The following is a 17426-nucleotide window of genomic DNA, read 5'->3' on the forward strand; positions in this document are numbered from 1 at the left end:
ATAATGAACTCCTTTATAGAAGCAAGCAATTGAAGAACTAATTTAACTTGGTTTTCAATTAAAGCTGAAGAGAACTGTGATCTACTGCCTACAATTCCTTTCTCAAATACAATGCAACCAACTTTCACTTTAAGTGTCCAGTAATTTATACAGAAGCACTGTTCTAACTTAGGGGAATAATTAAGTAATGTTCAAATGTGAGTTATCAGCGATTTCATAGAAGATTGAGGTTATGATAGCTATTCAAAGTATATCTCTATAAGTTTGCTTACATTAAAAAGATGGGAGGTGTGAATGTGTGTATATTTTAGTAATGTTCATCCATCTAGATCATATGTATAAAAAAACTTTTGTCTAATTATTGTCAGTAGAATTTTTTTATAATACAATTTCATTGAATCATAAATATTTAGATTCACTCAGAATACAGTAGCAAAGTCCCAAAACCATAAGGTTGACAGTCCCTAAAATATTTGCACACTGAAATCAAGAGGACTATGGTTTAAAATATCATGCTTACATAGAATTTATTAAAATATTTTCTCAATTTATATATGCAAGCCAACTACCAGCACAAGACAAAATGTATGTCTGGCCAAGGTACACAGTTTTCACGAGCACCAGGATTCACTCTTGATATCCAAACATATTTAATAGACAAAGATTCTGAGCAGCATGAGTATAACTTAGTTATCTGTACTAGGATAATCAGTTAATTAACTTTTCTTTTTTCCACTGAATTCTGTAGTACTAAAAATACATGGGTTTTAAAGAAAACCTCAGGCAGCTGATTCTCACTAACATTAACTAGAAGAGACTAATTTTTCCCATGCTCATACTATAGTGTGTAATTGAATATAAATTCTATAATAAATCTACTGAAGTTTAACAAATAGTCTCAGAATGAGTCTTATTTAGTAAATGCAATTCACTGATTTCCTGAGAAAGACCAAACCTCTATTCCTGATCATATTTCTTTTTTACTTTTTATTTATTTTTACACTCCAGATTTTTCCCTCCCGGTCTACCTTCCACTGTTCCACATCCCATACACCCCTCCCCATGATCTCCAAAGGAGGATGTCCTTACCCCCACCCCAACACCCAACAGACCTCTAAGCTTCCTGGGGTCTCCAGTCTCTCGAGGGTTAGGTGCATCTTCTCTGACTGAACCCAGACCCGAGAATCCTCTGCTCTATATGTGTTGGAGGCCTCATATCAGCTGGTATATGCTGCCTGGTTGGTGATCCAGTGTCTAATAGGTCTCAGGGTTCCAGATTAATTGAGACTGCTGGTCCTCCTACAGGGTTGCCCTCCTCCTCAGCTCCCTCCAGCTTTTCCATAATTCAACGAGAGGGGTCAGCAACTTCTGTTCATTGGTTAGGTGCACATATCTGCATCTGACTCTTTCACCCACTTGTTGGGTCTTTGGAGGGCAGTCATGATAGCTCCCTTTTTATGAACAACCTATAGCCTCAGTAATAGTGTTAGGTCATGGGGCCTCCTCTTGAGCTGGATCCCATTTGGAGCCTGTAGTCGGATATTCTTTACCTCAGGCTCTTCTTCATTTCCATCCCTGCATTTCTTGCAGATGGGAAGAATTATGGGTCAGAGTTTTGACTGTGGGATAGCAACCCCATCCCTCACTTGATGACCTGTCTTTCTGATGGAAGTGGGCTCAACAAGTTACCTCTCCTCACTGTAGGGCATTTCATCTAAGGTACCCCCTTTACATCCTGAGAGTATTTCACTTACCAGGTCTCTGACACATTCTGGAGGGTCCTCCTAACCTCCTTCCCAAGGTGACCAGTTTCCATTCTTTCTGCTGGCCCTCATGGCTTCAGTCCTTTTCTCCCACCCAATACCAGAACATGCTCCCCTCTCCTCCAAACTTCATCATCTTTCCCTCCCCTTTTTCTCTCTCCCCCATTGTGGTTGCTTTCTTCTCCCTCCCAGGGGGGACTGAGGCATCCTTACTTGGACCTTGTTGTTGAACGTTTTGAGTTCTATGGATTGTAACTTGGGTATTCTGTACTTTTTGACTAATATCCACTTATTAGTGAAAACATACCATGCGTGTCCTTTTGGGTCTGAGTTATCTCACCCAGGATATTTTCTAGTCCCATCCATTGCCTGCAAAATTCAGGATGTACTCATTCTTAATAGCCGAGCAGTATTCCCTCGTGTAAATGAACCACATTTTCTATATCCATTCCTCTGTTGTAGGAAATCTGGGTTGTTTCCAGCTTCTAGCTATCATAAATAAGGCCACTATTAACATAGTGAATATGTGCCCCAGTGGCATGGTGGAGCATCTTTTGGAATTTCTCTTCTGGTCCAATCTATTTGGAGTTCTGTAGGCTTTCTGTGTGTTTATGGGCATCTCTTTCTTTAAGTTAGGGAAGTTTTCTTCTATAATTTTGTTGAATATATTTACTGACCCTTTAAGTTGGGAGTCTTCACTTTCTTCTATACCTATTATCCTAAGGTTTGAAATTCTCATTATGTCCTGGATTTCCTGTATGTTTTGGGCTAGGAGCTTTTTGTGTTTTATATTATCTTTGACAGTTGTGTCACTGTTTTCTATGGTATCTTCTGCCCCTGAGACTCTCTCTTCTATCTCTCGTACTCTGTTCGTGATGCTTGTATCTACAGCTCCTTGTCTCTTCCTTAGGTTTTCTATATCCAGAGTTGTCTTCCTTCGTGCTTTTTTATTGTTTCTATTCCCATTTTTAATTTGCTCATCTGTTTGGTTGTGTTTCCTGTAATTCTTTTAAGGATTTTTGTGTTTCTCCTCTAAGTGTTTCTACTTGTTTACTTGTGTTTTCCTGCATTTCTTTAAGGGAGTTCTTTATGTTTTTCTTAAAGTCCTCCATCATTATCAAGAAATGTGATTTTAAATCTAAATCTTGCTTTTCTGGTGTGTTTGGATATCCAATATTTTCTATGGTGGGAGAACTGGGCTCTGATGATGCCAAGTAGTCTTGGTTTCTGTTGCTTAGGTTCCTGAGCTTGCCTCTCACCATCGGGTGTTCTCTGTTGTTTGCTTGTCTTGCTGTTTCTGACAGTGACTTGACCCTGCAGTAGGCCTCTGTGTCAGCACTCCTGTAGAACTGTTTTCCTGATTCCTTTCAGCCTTTTCTGAGAGCAGGTGCTCTGATTTCAAGTGTGTCAGTGCTCTTGGAGACTGTCTTCCAGCTCTAGGCATGGGCAGGAATCAAAGGGTCCTACCTGTGATTGCACCTAGGTCCTCGCACCCAGGGGGCACAGTTGGCACTATGAGATTCCCTCTTGGGTCTGGACTGTGGACAGAGGGTATTCTCTTCTGACATCTCAGGAGTATCCACTCTTCTGTGGGTCCAGCTCTCTCCCTCACAGGATTTGGGTGCAGAGAGCTGTTTGGCCTGTTCAGTTCTGTCCTGGGTATTGACCAGAACCATGGGTACCGGCGGCTGTTTGTTCCTATATCCCTGTGTCCAGAGGCACTGTGCCATTTCCCCTTGGATCAGGGATGTGGGTAGAGGTATGCAGAGGTGGCAGTCTGTGGTGCAGTCTTAGGAGGTCTGCACTGCTGGGTGGTCAGCTCTCTTCCCCACAGGATTTCTTAATTTTTTTAAATATAGACTTTTCTAGTAGAATATGGTGATTTTTTTAAGTCCCTCTGATTCTGTTATTATGTTTCCCCTTTCATTTCTGATTTTGTTAATTTGCACATACTCTCTGTGCTCTCTGGTTAGTCTGGCTAAATGTATATCTATCTTGTTATGTTTCTCAAAAAACCGGCTTTTGGTTCTATTGATTCTTTGTATAGTCCTTTTTGTTTCTAATTGGTTGATTTCAGCCCCGAGTTTATTTCTTACCTTCTACTCCTCTTGGGTATATTTGCTTCCCTTTGTTCTAGAGCTCTTAGGTGTGCTGTCAAGCTGCTGATATATGCTCTCTCCTGTTTCATTCTGAAGGCACTCAGAGCTAGGAGTTTTCCTCTTAGCACAGTCTCATTGTGTCCCATAAGTTTGGGTATGCTGTACCTTCATTTTCATTAAATTCTAAGAAGTCTTTAATTTATTTACTTATTTCTTCCTTGACCAAATTATCATTGAATAAAGCACTGTTCAACTTCCATGTATATGTGGGTGTTCTTTCCTTACTGTTATTAAAGATCAGCTTTAGCCTGTGGTGGTCTGATAGGATGCACGGGAATATTTCTATCTTTCTGTATCTGTTGAGGCCTGTTTATGACCAATTATATGGTCAATTTTGGATAAGGTTGCATGAGGTGCTGAAAGGAAGGTATATCCTTTTGCTTTAGGATGGAATGTTCTATAAATATCTGTTAAGTCCATTTGGTTCATAACTTTTGTTAGTCTCTATATGTCTCTAATTTCTGATTCCATGATCTATCCATTGATGAGAGTGTTGTGTTGAAATCTCCTACTATTATTGTGTGAGGTGCAATGTGTGCATTGAACTTTAGTAAGGTTTCTTTTATGTATGTAGGTCCCCTTTTATTTGGAGCATAGATATTTAGGATTGAGAGTTCATCTTGGTGGATTTTTCCTTTGATGAATATGAAGTGTCCTTCCTTATCTTTTTTGATGACTTTTGGTTGAAGTCGATTTTATTCGATATTAGAAAGGCTGCTCCAGCTTACTTCTTCAGATCATTTGATTGGAAAGTTGTTTTTCACCCTTTTACTCTGAGGCAGTGTCTTTTTCTCTATGGTGTGTTTCCTCTAGGAACAAAATTCTGGGTCCTTTTTATGTAAGCAGTCTGTTAATCTGTGTCCTTTTTTTGGGAGAATTGAGTCCATTGATGTTGAGAGATATTACGGAATAGTGATTGTTGCTTCCTGCTATTTTTGTATTTGGAGGTGGGATTATGTTTGTGTGCATCTCTTTTTTTTGGTTTTGTTGCAAGGAGGTTATTTCTTGCTTTTTCTAGGGTTTAGCTTACCTCGGTGTGTTGGGCTTCACCATTTTTTATCTTGGTTTCTCCCTTAATGTTAATTAATAGTTTTGTTGGATATAGAAGCCTAGGCTGGCATTTGTGTTCTCTTAGGGTCTGTATGACATCTGTCAAGGATCTTCTGGCTTTCATAGTCTCTAGTGAGAAGTCTGGTGTAATTCTGATAGGTCTGCCTTTATATGTTACTTGACCTTTTTCCCTTACTGCTTTTAATATTCTTTCTTTGTTTTGGGCATTTGGTGTTTTGACTATTATGTGATGGGAGGAATTTCTTTTCTGGTCCAATCTATTTGGAGTTCTGTAGGCTTCTTGTATGTTTATGGTCATCTCTTTCTTTAGGTTAGGGAAGTTTTCTTTTATGATTTTGTTGAAGATATTTACTGGCCCTTTAAGCTGGGAGTCTTCACTCTCTTCTATACTTATTATCCTTAGGTTTGATCTTCTCATTGTGTCCTGGATTTCCTGTACATTTTTGGCTAGGAGCTTTTCCCATTTTCCATTATCTTTTACAGTTGTATCGATGTTTCCTGTGGTATCTTCTGCTCCTGAGATTCTCTCTTCTATCTCTTGCATTCTGTTGGTGATGCTCCTATCTATGACTCCTGATCTCTTCCCTAGGTTTTCTATCTCCAGTGTTGTCTCCCTTTGTGCCTTCTTTATTGTTTCTATTTCTACTTTTAACTCCTGAATGGTTTTGTTCATTTCCTTCTCTTGTTTAATTGTTTTTTCCAGTAGTTCTTTAAGGGATTTTTATGTTTCCTCTTTAAGGGCTTCCAGTTGTTTACTTGTGTTGTCCTGTTATTTATGGGAGTTATTTATGACCTTCTTAATATCCTCCATCATCATGATAAAATGTGATTTTAGATATAGATCTTGCTTTTCTGGTGTGTTTGGATATTCAGTGTTTGCGTTGGTGGGAGAATTGGGCTCTGATGATGCCAATTAGTTTGGTTTCTGTTACTTGGGTTCCTGCGCATGCATCTTGCCATCAGGTTGTCTCAGGTGTTAGCTTGTTTGCTGTTTCTGACAGTGGCTTGACTTTGTATCAGGAGTGCTATAGATCTGTTTTCATCTTTTCTTTTAGCCAGTTATGGATACAGAGTATTCTCAGATATGTAGTCACTCCTGGTGGCTGGCTTTCAGCTTTCTGTGAGGGCAGCAACCAGAAGGGTCCTGCCCCTACTTCTCCTAGTTCCCTATGTGCAGGGGTCACAGATAGCACAAGGCATTTTCCTCTTGAGTCGATAATGTGGGCAGAGAGTAGACTCCTCTGTTTTCACACATGTGTCCACACTTCTGAGGGTCTAGCTCCCCCTGCCCCCGCCAACAGGATTTATGTGCAGGGAGCTGTTTGACTGGTTCAGTTTTGATCTGGGCTCAGATTTGGACATTGGCGCTCCTGCAGGTTGACTGCTCCAATACTCAAGTGTCCAGAGTCACTATGCAATTTCCTCTTGGGCCAATGATGTGGGCAAAAGTGGGCAGAAGTGACAGTCTGTTCTGCCCTGCAGTCTCAGGATTGCCCACACTTCTGGGTATTCAGCTCTCTGTCCCACAGGACTTGGGAGCAGGGAGCTGTGGGCCAGGATCCAAGAAGTTCCACATTGTGCTCTTTATTCCACTGCTGGTGGTGATATTTCTTCCAGTAGACAAAGCTTACATATTCCATTATACAGAGGCTATGTTCCTGTGATTCAAAAAATCACAGGTCAAAAATATTCAGGGCAAATAATTTTATTGGTTCTGGGTTTTTTGTTTGTTTGTTTTGTTTTTCACAGAAAAATCTTGCTATTGATTGAAGTTCCCTTTTAAGTGTGACGGCACTATCATGGAGTATGGTACACTACAGGATCATTCATAAATTATATTGTTCATATTGTTTCTGTTCCACTTAACTAATATTCATACTTACAGATTTCTTTCCTTTGTTCCATAGTTACAAAATTGTACAATGTTATGCAAACAAATTCATTATCTACAATTTTATTAAATATTTTTTATTTACCTTTCAAATATTATTCCCTCTCCTAGTTTCCCAGTCATAAGCCCCCTATCTGATCCACCTCCCCTTCTTCTATAAGGGTGTTCCTCCTCTCCAACCATCACCCATTCATGATTCCCCAGCCCTGACATTCTCCTACACTAAAGGGTCCAGCCTTGGGAGGACCAAGGGATACTCCTCCCATTGGGGCCCAGCAAGGCCACCCTCTACTACATATGCAGTTGGTGCTGTGGGTCTGTCCATATGTAGTCTTTTGGTAGGGTTTTAGTCCCTGGGAGTTCTGGTAGGTTGGTATTGTTGTTTTGATGGGGTCCCAAGACCCTTCAGCTCCTTCAATCCTTTCTCTAATTCCTCCAATGGGGACCCTGTTCTCAGTTCAATGCCTTGCTGCTAGAATTTGCCTCTGTATTTAACATGCTCTGGCTGGGCCTCTCAGGCTCCTGTCAGCATGCACTTCTTGGCTTCATCAATATTATCTAGTTTTGGTGGCTGTACATTATATATATATATATATATATATATATGTGTATATATATATATATATATATATATATATATATATATATATATATATATGCAGTATCCCCAGGTGGGGCAGGCTCTGAATGGCCATTCCTTCAGTCTCTGCTCCAAAGTTTGTCTCCATATCCCCTCCTATGAATGTTTTTGTTCCCCCCTTTTAAGAAGGACTAAGTGCATCTGCACTTTGTTCATCCTTCTTCTTGAGCTTCAAGTGGCCTGTAGATTGTAGCTTGGGTAATTTGAGCTTTTGGGCTAATATCCACTCATCTGTGAGTGCAGACCATGTGCGATTTTTTGTGGTTGGGTTACCTCCCTCAGAATGAATTTTCCAGTTCCATCCATTTGCCTATAATTGTCATGAAGTCAATGTTTTTGATAGATGAGTAGTACTTAATTGTATAGATGTACCACAGTTTCTGCATCCATTCCTTTGTTGAAGGACATCTGGATTGTTTCCAGCTCCTGACTATTATAAATAAGGCTTCTATGAATATAGTGGAGCATGTGTCTTTGTAGTATGTTGTAGCATCTTTTGGGTATATGCCCAGGAATGGTATAGCTCGGTCCTTAGGTATAACTATGTCTAATTTTCTGAGGAACATCCAGACTGATTTCCAGAGTGGTTGTACCAGCTTGCAATCCCACCAACAATGGAGGAGTGTTCCTCTTTCTCCACATCCTTCCCAGCATCTGCTGTCCCCTGAGTTTTTGACCTTAGCCATTCTGACAGGTGTGAGGTGGAATCTCGGGGTTGTTTTGATTTGAATTTCCCTGATGACTAAGGATGTTGAACATTTCTATAGGTACTTCTCAGCCATTCAATATTCCTCATCTGAGAATTATTTTTTTAAGCTCTGTACCCCATCTTCAATAGGGTTGTTTGACTCTCTTGAGTCTAACTTCTTGAGTTCTTTGTATATTTTGGATATGAGCCCTCTATCAGATATAAGATCGGTAAAGATCTTTTCCCAATCTGTTGGTTGCTGGTTTGTCCTAATGACAGTGTCCTTTGCCTTACAGAAGCTTTGCAGATTTATGAGGTCCCATTTCTCGATTCTTGATCTTAGAGCATAAGTCACTGGTGTTCTGTTCAGGAAATTTTTTCCAGTGCCCATGTGTTGGAGACTCTTCCCCACTTTTTTATTTTATTAGTTCGAGTGTATCTCATTTTATGTGGAGGTTCTTGATCCTCTTGGACTTAAGCCTCGTACAGAGAAATAAGAATGGATCTATTTGCATTCTCCTACAAGCTGACCTCCAGTTGAACCAGCACCATTTTTTGAAAATGCTATCTTTTTTCCACTGGATGGGTTTAGCTCCTTTGTCAAAGATCAAGTGACCATATGTGTGTGGGTTCATTTCTGGGTATTCAATTCTATTCTACTTATCTACCTACATGTCTCTGTACCAATACTATCTAGTTCTTATCACTATTTGTTCTTGATGTACAGACTCTTTCCCCTTGTTTGTATTCCCTAAAACAGTTTAACACTTACTTGTATAATATTTACATTACAATACATGTCACAGGTAATCTCAACATTATTTCAAGCACAAAGAAGAAGATATAGACATCATATGTATATAAGCCATTTCATATGAGAAATTTAAGGACCAGAAGAATTGTCAGGTGTCTTTACTCTTTTTCCCATCCTTGGGATGCATTTTCTCCTTTTGAATTGCCTTGTCCTGCCTCAGATTGAAGAATTTTGCTTTATCTTATGGTAGTTTATTTTATTGTGTTCACTTAGAGGCCTTCTCTTTTATGAAGGGAGACTGAAGGGGATTAGGTCTAGGGGAGTGGGAATGTAATAGCAGGCAGAGACTAGTGGAGAGGGGAAACTACATTCAGGATGTATTATCTGAGAGAAATATCTCTTTTCAACTTTAAAAGAGCTAAAACAAACAATAACAACAACCAAAGAAAATCAGTCCTGGATTAAATCACCCTTAGATACCAATGAATAGCTGTACAGACTGATTCTTTCATCAACAATACATAATAGAATTTTCTTAATTTACTTTCTTTTATTGAAAGTAGCTATGTGTTCATGTTTGTAATTACAAATCATATCCTGTGATTGGTGGAAACACAATTAAACCACTTTTAAAAATATAATGTGTTTTAAAAAGCAAGAAGAGCTATCCAGAATAATGGAGATAATTCCAGGAATAATTTGGTTAATGGTGGACCGTTAAATTTTTTGGCATGTACCTTAATAATATACAATAGCAGACCTTCAAATTTTCAAAATTACTGCATGGAGTCAGAAAGAATACAATAGCACTTGTGTCATTATTTTGAAACTTTAAAAAATACCACCATAGGACAAAAATTATCTAGCATAAATAGATATATCAAAATTGTGAGAAAAGAATCCCCAAAGGTATATACAGTAACATTTCTTGAGAAAATTATTACCATTTCTCCCAGAGGACAGAAATTAACTTTTTTGGTTTGGTGAATTAGAGATCCAGTAAAAGGGGGTTCATTGTTTTTATTCCATTATTTGAGGGTACTTAAATTAACTTGTCCGGAGAGTGAATGACTGAATTATAAAGGTAAACTCAATGGATTGTTCACTCATCATATTCATCTCATATCATTAAGGACTAATTATGCCACTGTATTTGGAAAAATATAAAGAATAAATTTGCTGTTAGGAATATAGGAGCTCATCTGTGACATCCCTTTTAGTAAAATATAATCAACTGCATATGTTTGTGAGAGAAATAGAATTTTTCTAATTAATTTTTAAAATCCATGTATAATGAAGTTTAAATTATAAGTCACAACTCTTTCATTTTTGTTGTTGTTGTTGTTGTTGTTGTTGTTGTTGCTGTTGTTGTTGCTGTTGTTGCTGTCCTTGTCTTTTGCCATTCTCTTTTCACCTGAGGTTCTGGTATTGAGATCCTGTTTAGAAAGGAAATTTAAATGTACCTATACAAAAGTCATTTGCACAAATCTGTTAGTTAGGAATGTTAATCATATCTAATTAATCTTAAAGCTTGTTGTTTTCCTTTTCTCCATCTGAACCATGGGTCTATTTTTATTTCACTATGAGACAGTGTCTGCCACAAATTAAAATCAAACTTGAGTTTCTATTTATGGAAAGTACTTTCCTTTCCCTTGTGTCTTGTTGAAAGCATCCCTGTGGGGGACAGTTTAATGAGGCACTTTTCAGAGTTTTCTGGCTCACACTGCAAAAAGAAGAGTAGAGCACAAGTGGTTAAAAAGTTCCAACTTAGTCATAGGGGCCTATCCTCAATTCCCCTTTAACCTCTTCTTGGCTGTGTGATCTTCACCTATTTCTTTCTTTCTTTCTTTCTTTCTTTCTTTCTTTCTTTCTTTCTTCCTTTCTTTTTTTCTTTCATTCTTTCTTTCTTTTGGATAGTGTATGTTACTTTTTGATTTTTTATTTTAAATGTTATTTTTCTTGAATATTTTATGCATTTACATTTTAAATGTTGTCCCCTTTTCCTGTTCCCCACTCTCCCACATGCACTCCTCCCTCCCCCCCCCCTTCTTAGAGGCTGCTATGAGCATAGTGGAGAACATGTCTTTTTTATATGTTGGGGCATCCGGGTCCTTTCAGCACTCACTTCTTTGCGTCATCCATCTTGTCTAATTGGATGGCTGTATATGTATGGGCCACATGTGGGGCAGGCTCTGAATGGGTGTTCCTTCTGTGTCTGTTTTAATCTTTGCCTCTCTATTCCCTGCCAAGGGTATTCTTGTTCCCCTTTTAAAGAAGGAGTGAAGTATTCACATTTTGATCATCCATCTTGAGTTTCATTTGTTCTAGGCATCTAGGGTAATTCAAGCATTTGGGCTAATAGCCACTTATCAATGAGTGCATACCATGTGTGTTTTTCTGTGATTGGGTTACCTCACTCGGGATGATATTTTCCAGTTCCAACCATTTGCCTACGAATTTCATAAAGTCATTGTTTTTGATAGCTGAGTAATATTCCACTGTGTAGGTGTACCACAATTTCTGTATCCATTCCTCTGTTGAAGGGCATCTGGGTTCTTTCCAGCTTCTGGCTATTATAAATGAGGCTGCTATGAACATAGTGGAGCACGTGTCTTCTTTATATGTTGGGGCATCATTTGGATATATGCGCAAGAGAGGTGTAGCTGGGTCCTCAGGTAGTTCAATGTCCAATTTTCTGAGGAACCTCCAGACTGATTTCCAGAATGGTTGTACCAGTCTGCAATCCCACTAACAATGGAGGAGTGTTCCTCTTTCTCCACATCCTCGCCAGTATCTGCAATACCTCTTACAGGAATCTATTTAGTATCGCTTCTTTAAATGTGTGGTTGTATATTATTCTCACTTTTAGCTACAACCACATTTTTGAGACAGTACAAAAAAATCACCTTTAACATTCTGGCTCATCATAAAATTCACATTGATTAACAGAAATAATTTAACTAGAAAATGTCAGATTTTGTATTTTTATTAACCAGTATCATACAAAATTTTTATTGGCAAGGTAGAAAAGTATTTCTAACCAATTATGCAGCCTGAAATCATTTGATTTTAAATGTACCCAGCATTTAAAAACAATCAGTTGTCCATTAATATTGCATGACCTATGATCTTATGAGTTGGAGTTTGGCTTGGGTTTTATATGTTATCTCCTTTTTAAATTTATATTAATCTCTAAATTTCATCTCTGGAGAGTCTTTAACTTAAAACTAACAAGAATATGTTGAGGTGTTGCCCTCTTTTTTTAATAGTTTCAGACATTCAGGCTTTACATTAGTGTCTTTAAGACCCTTGGAATTTATTTTTGTTCAGGGTGTGAGACAGGATTCTAAATTAGCTAGCTCACAGGTGAAAATAGAAGATGACTCTTCTCCAGTTCATTGTTGGAATCTTTGTCAGAGATTGGTGGCTACAACTCCATGAACTTAAGTCTGGGTCTTTTATTCTATTCCACTGATCTATGTGTCAGATTTTGTACAAATACTTTGTTATTTTTCTTACTAGAGCTCTGTAATATAGTTGAAATGAAGGACTGTGATAACTTCTGCAACACTCAACAAGTATTAAAAAACTACTTTTATTCTATGAAAAAAAGGATCTATCTTAAGTGATTTAGTTTTTGTCCATATCTATTATTATTTAGTAATTATAGCTTGCATTATCGTTTTCAAACACACACACATTCCTTTTTTATATTTCATTGCATATATAATTATATAATAGGTAAACAACATATACAATATGCATAAATGTAAATATTTATTTATATTTATATGTTTATATAAAACATATATTAGTAAAAGTATGTTATTGTTTTTATATGCTATTGGTGTGCAAACGCATACTTTTCCCCCTTTCAGAGTTTATTCAGTTTTTTTCACATTTAAAAATATGTTTTATTAATTCCTAAAGAATTTTATACATACATATATTTTGATGATATTCACCCCTTATTCCTGTACCTGAATCCTCCCAGATTTATCCTCCAGCCCCTCCCCCCCCTTTTTTTAGAAATCAAAAGCATATATTCAGGAAAGGACAAAATGAGCCATGAGTAAGAAAAGTCCAAACCCAGTACAATATGAAAACACGTAAGCTCAGACATGAATGAAAAACCTAGGAAGGAACTGTAATCAATTTTTATCTACGTACACTTCCATTTTTTCTCCACATTTATTAAATTGGGTATTTCTTATTTACATTTCAATTGTTATTCCTTTTCCTGGTTTCCAGGCCAACATCCCCCTAACCCCTCCCCTTCTATGTCGGTTTTCCCCTCCCCATCTGCCCCCCATTACTGCCCTCCCCCCAAGAATCCCGTTGACTTCCGGTCCAGTCTTGGCAGGAACAAGGGCTTCTGCTTACACTGGTGCTCTTACTACGCTATTCATTGCTACCTATGCAGTTGGAGCCCAGGGTCAGTCCATGTATAGTTTTTGGCTAGTGGCTTAGTCCCTGGAAGCTCTGGTTGGTTGGCATTTTTGTTCATACGGGGTGTCAAGCCCCTTCAAGCTCTTTCAGTCCTTTCTCTGATTCCTGCAATGGTAGTCCCATTCTCAGTTCAGTGGTTTGCTGCTGGCATTCGCCTATGTGCTTGCCGTTTTCTGGCTGTGTCTCTCAGGAGAGATCTACATCTGGTTCCTGTCAGCCTGCACTTCTTTGCTTCATCCATCTTGTCTAATTGGGTGGCTGTATATGTATGGGCCACATGTGGGGCAGGCTCTGAATGGGTGTTCCTTCAGCCTCTGTTCTAAACTTTGCCTCCCTATTCCCTCCCAAGAGTATTCTTGTTCCATTTTAAAAGGAGTGAAGCATTCGCATTTTGGTCATCCTTCTTGAGTTTCATGTGTTCTGTGCATCTAGGGTAATTCGAGCATTTGGGCTAATATCCACTTATCAATGAGTGCATACCATGACACACACACATTCTTATTGTTTCTGCTTAAAAGTCCTCATTAGACTGACATCGTCTTTAACCCCTGCTTGGCAATCCCTGATGCACTGCTGTGATCCCCAGGGAAAGCAGGGCGGACTGGAAGGCCAATTACTTTCTTAAGATCATCTAACTTTTGGATGATTACCAAAATGCTTCATTGTGGGAGCAGACAAGGTGGGCTCTAAGCAGATGCAGCAGATCCGCATGTCCCTCTGAGGGAAGGCTCTGGTGCTGATGGGCAAGATCACTATGATGGGCAAGGCCATCAGGGGCCACCTGGAGAACAACCAGCTCTGGAGGAACTGCTGTCTCACATCCGGTGGTACGTGGGCTTGGTGTTCACCAATGAGGACCTCACTGAGATTAGAGACATGCTGCTGGCCAATAAGGTGCCAGCTGCTGCTCGACCTGGTGCCATCATCCCATGTGAGGTCTCTGTGCATGCTCAGAACACTAGCCTGGGCCCTGAGAAGCTCGTTCTTCCAAGCTTTAGGCATCACCACTAAAATCTCCAGAGGTACCGTTGAAATTCTGAGTTAGATATACAGCTGACAAAACCTGGAAACAAGGTAGGAACCAGTGAAGCCATACCACTGAACATCTCCCAGGGCTAATCATCCAACAGTTGTTTGACAATGGCAGCATTTGTGCTGAACATCACAGAGCAGACCCTTCACAGTGCATTCTCACTTCTTAGAGGGAGTCCACAGGTGACCAGCATTTGTCTGCAGATTGGCTACCCAACTGTTGCCTCAGTGTCTCACTCCATCAGTAATGAGTACAGGAGAGTCCTGGCTTTGTCTATGGAGACTGATTACACCTTCCCACATGCTAAAAAGGTCAAGGCCTTCCTGACTGATCCATCTGTATTTGGGGCTCCTGCCCCTGTGACTGCTGCCACCACTGATGCTCATGCTCCTACTGCAGCCCCAGCCAAGACTGAAGCAAAGGAAGAGAGCTAGGAATAAGATGAAGGTATGGGATTAGGTCTCTTCACTAATCCCCTCAAAGCAACCAAGTCTGCTTGCTTTATTTGAGAAAGATGGAAATAAAGGCTTACCTCTCTTAAAACTCCATCTGAATTGATTTAGTTTGTTCCCTTGCTCAGGTTAAAAAAACAAAAACTATTTAGGGAGATACTTTGTCTTGGCATCTTTGTTTCTAAAAATAAAGCTCCTAGTGGTTTTGTGGAAAAAAATAGTTTACTGTGTTGCAATGATCTCAGTGATAGTATTTATCTTAGCACAATACTCTTAAATATGTAATCGAATCTTTATGCACTATGGTAACATTGTGATATTATTTATATACTAAAATGATCTTTGAAATTATCTCACAAGAAAGTAAATCATGACTTATACACTCACAACATTGTGTCTATTTAGTAAAACTGTAAATAATTCCCAAATGTAGATATAATATTTAATTGATGCTTCATAAAATATGAAATATTTAGAGTAATGATAATGATAACAGCAAGCATAATAAATCAGAAAGTAATATGTCATATATTGTTTGTTGATATATTTTTCTCAATTTCATACTTTTTGTTTAACTTAAAAGGAATTTTGCAATAAATTATTAGAAGATTTATTCCCTTTATTTCCACAGATTTAGTAAACAAAACTTTTCTTTTCTTGTTTATTTCCTTCAATTAAAAGTCACAAATCATAGACCAAATATATTTTATTTACTTTGTATTTCTTCTTTTTTCTTGTATTGAAAACAGATTTTTTTCACACTCTATGCCTGATTATGGTTTCCCCTCCCTCTACTTCTCTCAGTACCTTGACACACACACACACACACACACACACACACACACAAACTGGATCCACATATTTTGTGCTTAAAATAAACAGCCACCTAAGAAATAATAATAAATTAAATACAAATCAATATAAAACAAAGAAATCAAAATAGTACAAAGCAATGAAACAAGTAAAACCTCAAAGAAAAGCACAAGAGATGTATATAGATGCTGAGACATGCAAGTCTGCATACATACAAATGCTATAAGAAAACACAAAACTGGAAGCATATATTTGTGTGTGTGTGATTTTAATGCAAACATAAATAAATATTAAATGTACTTACTTAACATTATGACATTATGATATAAAAACCTCCAGATATACCTTTGAGTTCATTTTCTGTTGGCCATCTACTGCTAAACATGCAGTCTACCCTTAAGAGTAGCTTGTTTGTCCAGAGAGGCTACCTTGGAGAAACCTAAAGTTTCATTTATGAGTCTTTATCAATTAGAGATAGCTTCTGAATTAGGGGTGGGCACTTATATCCACTTCTTCTTTCAACTAATATCCACTTATATCCACTTCTCCTAAACCCCATTTCGTACAGAACAGTGTGGGCCTTATGCGCACTGCCTCAGTCTATATGAGTCCATATGTACAACAGCCCTGTTGTGTCTAGAAGGCCGAGTATGCTCTGTTTTTTCTTCTTAAGACTAAAATTTAAACTCTTCCATTAGCTATTTGGTATTGCACTGACACATTTATTATATATCCAAAGGTAAGACTGTTGCTTTGTACTACCATGAATGGTCTTTTAAACACAATTAAATTCTTAATATTTTGCATGCCATTATAAATGTAGGGTTTTTTTTTTATAAAAGTTGGTAAACTGTAGCTAGTATATCTTAGTGTGAGATCTCCATTATTATCATCTATGGTTTTCAAGATGGTTTTCTTTTTTAAATTAATTAATTAATCTCCACCCTCACAGAATTCCCTATCATCTCCTCCCCTTCTCCTCTGAAACAGAGGAGGCCATGGTGGGTATTTCTGTTCCTAGCACATCAAGACTCTGTAGGGCTAGATGCATCCTCTTCCACTGAGACCAGACAAGGCAGTTCAATTAAGGGAGTGTAATGGTTCTATATGCTCAGCCCAGGGAGTGGCACTACTAGAAAGTGTGGTCCTGTTGTAGTAGGTGTGTTACTGTGGGTGTGGGCTTTATGACCCTTATTCTAGCTGCCTGGAAGCCAAAATTCTGCTAGCAGGCTTCAGTTGAAGATGTAGAACTCTCAGCTCAATCTAAACCATGCCTGACTGGACACTGTCATGTTTCCACCTTCATGATATTGGACTGAATCTCTGAACCTGTAAGTTAGTTCCAATTAAATGTTGTCCTTATAAAAGTTGCTTTGGTCATGATGTCTATTCACAGCTGTAAAACCCTAAGTCAGAAGTTGGTACCAGGAGTGGGGTATTACTGTGATAGGCCTGACTAGGTTTTTGTTTTAGAAGAATATCAATTTGGGGACTTTGGATTTGTAAAGTAGTGAAATGCTTTAAGTAGGGCTTAATGGGCTACCCTAGTAAGAATATGGAAGACTTTGTTACTGAGAATAATTTGAATTGTGGGGAACTAACCCATGAGATTCAGTGGACAATTTCAATATGTGGCCAAGAGACTGTTTTCTGGGATTTTGGTGAAGAATGTGGCTGCTTTTTGACCTTATATGAAAAGTCTAGCTGAGGCTA

At 38.4% G+C, this 17426-nt stretch overlaps 1 pseudogene; it reads left to right on the top strand.

Annotated features, from left to right (window-relative positions):
• The first annotated feature begins 13984 nt into the window (after positions 1–13984).
• On the top strand, positions 13985–14882 carry Rplp0-ps11 (ribosomal protein lateral stalk subunit P0, pseudogene 11; annotated as a pseudogene).
• Positions 14883–17426: the final 2544 nt, after the last annotated feature.

This window comes from Rattus norvegicus, chromosome X (genome assembly GCF_021556685.1).
Source record: "Rattus norvegicus strain SHRSP/BbbUtx chromosome X, alternate assembly SHRSP_T2T, whole genome shotgun sequence".
In the NCBI taxonomy this organism is placed as follows: Eukaryota; Metazoa; Chordata; class Mammalia; order Rodentia; family Muridae; genus Rattus; species Rattus norvegicus.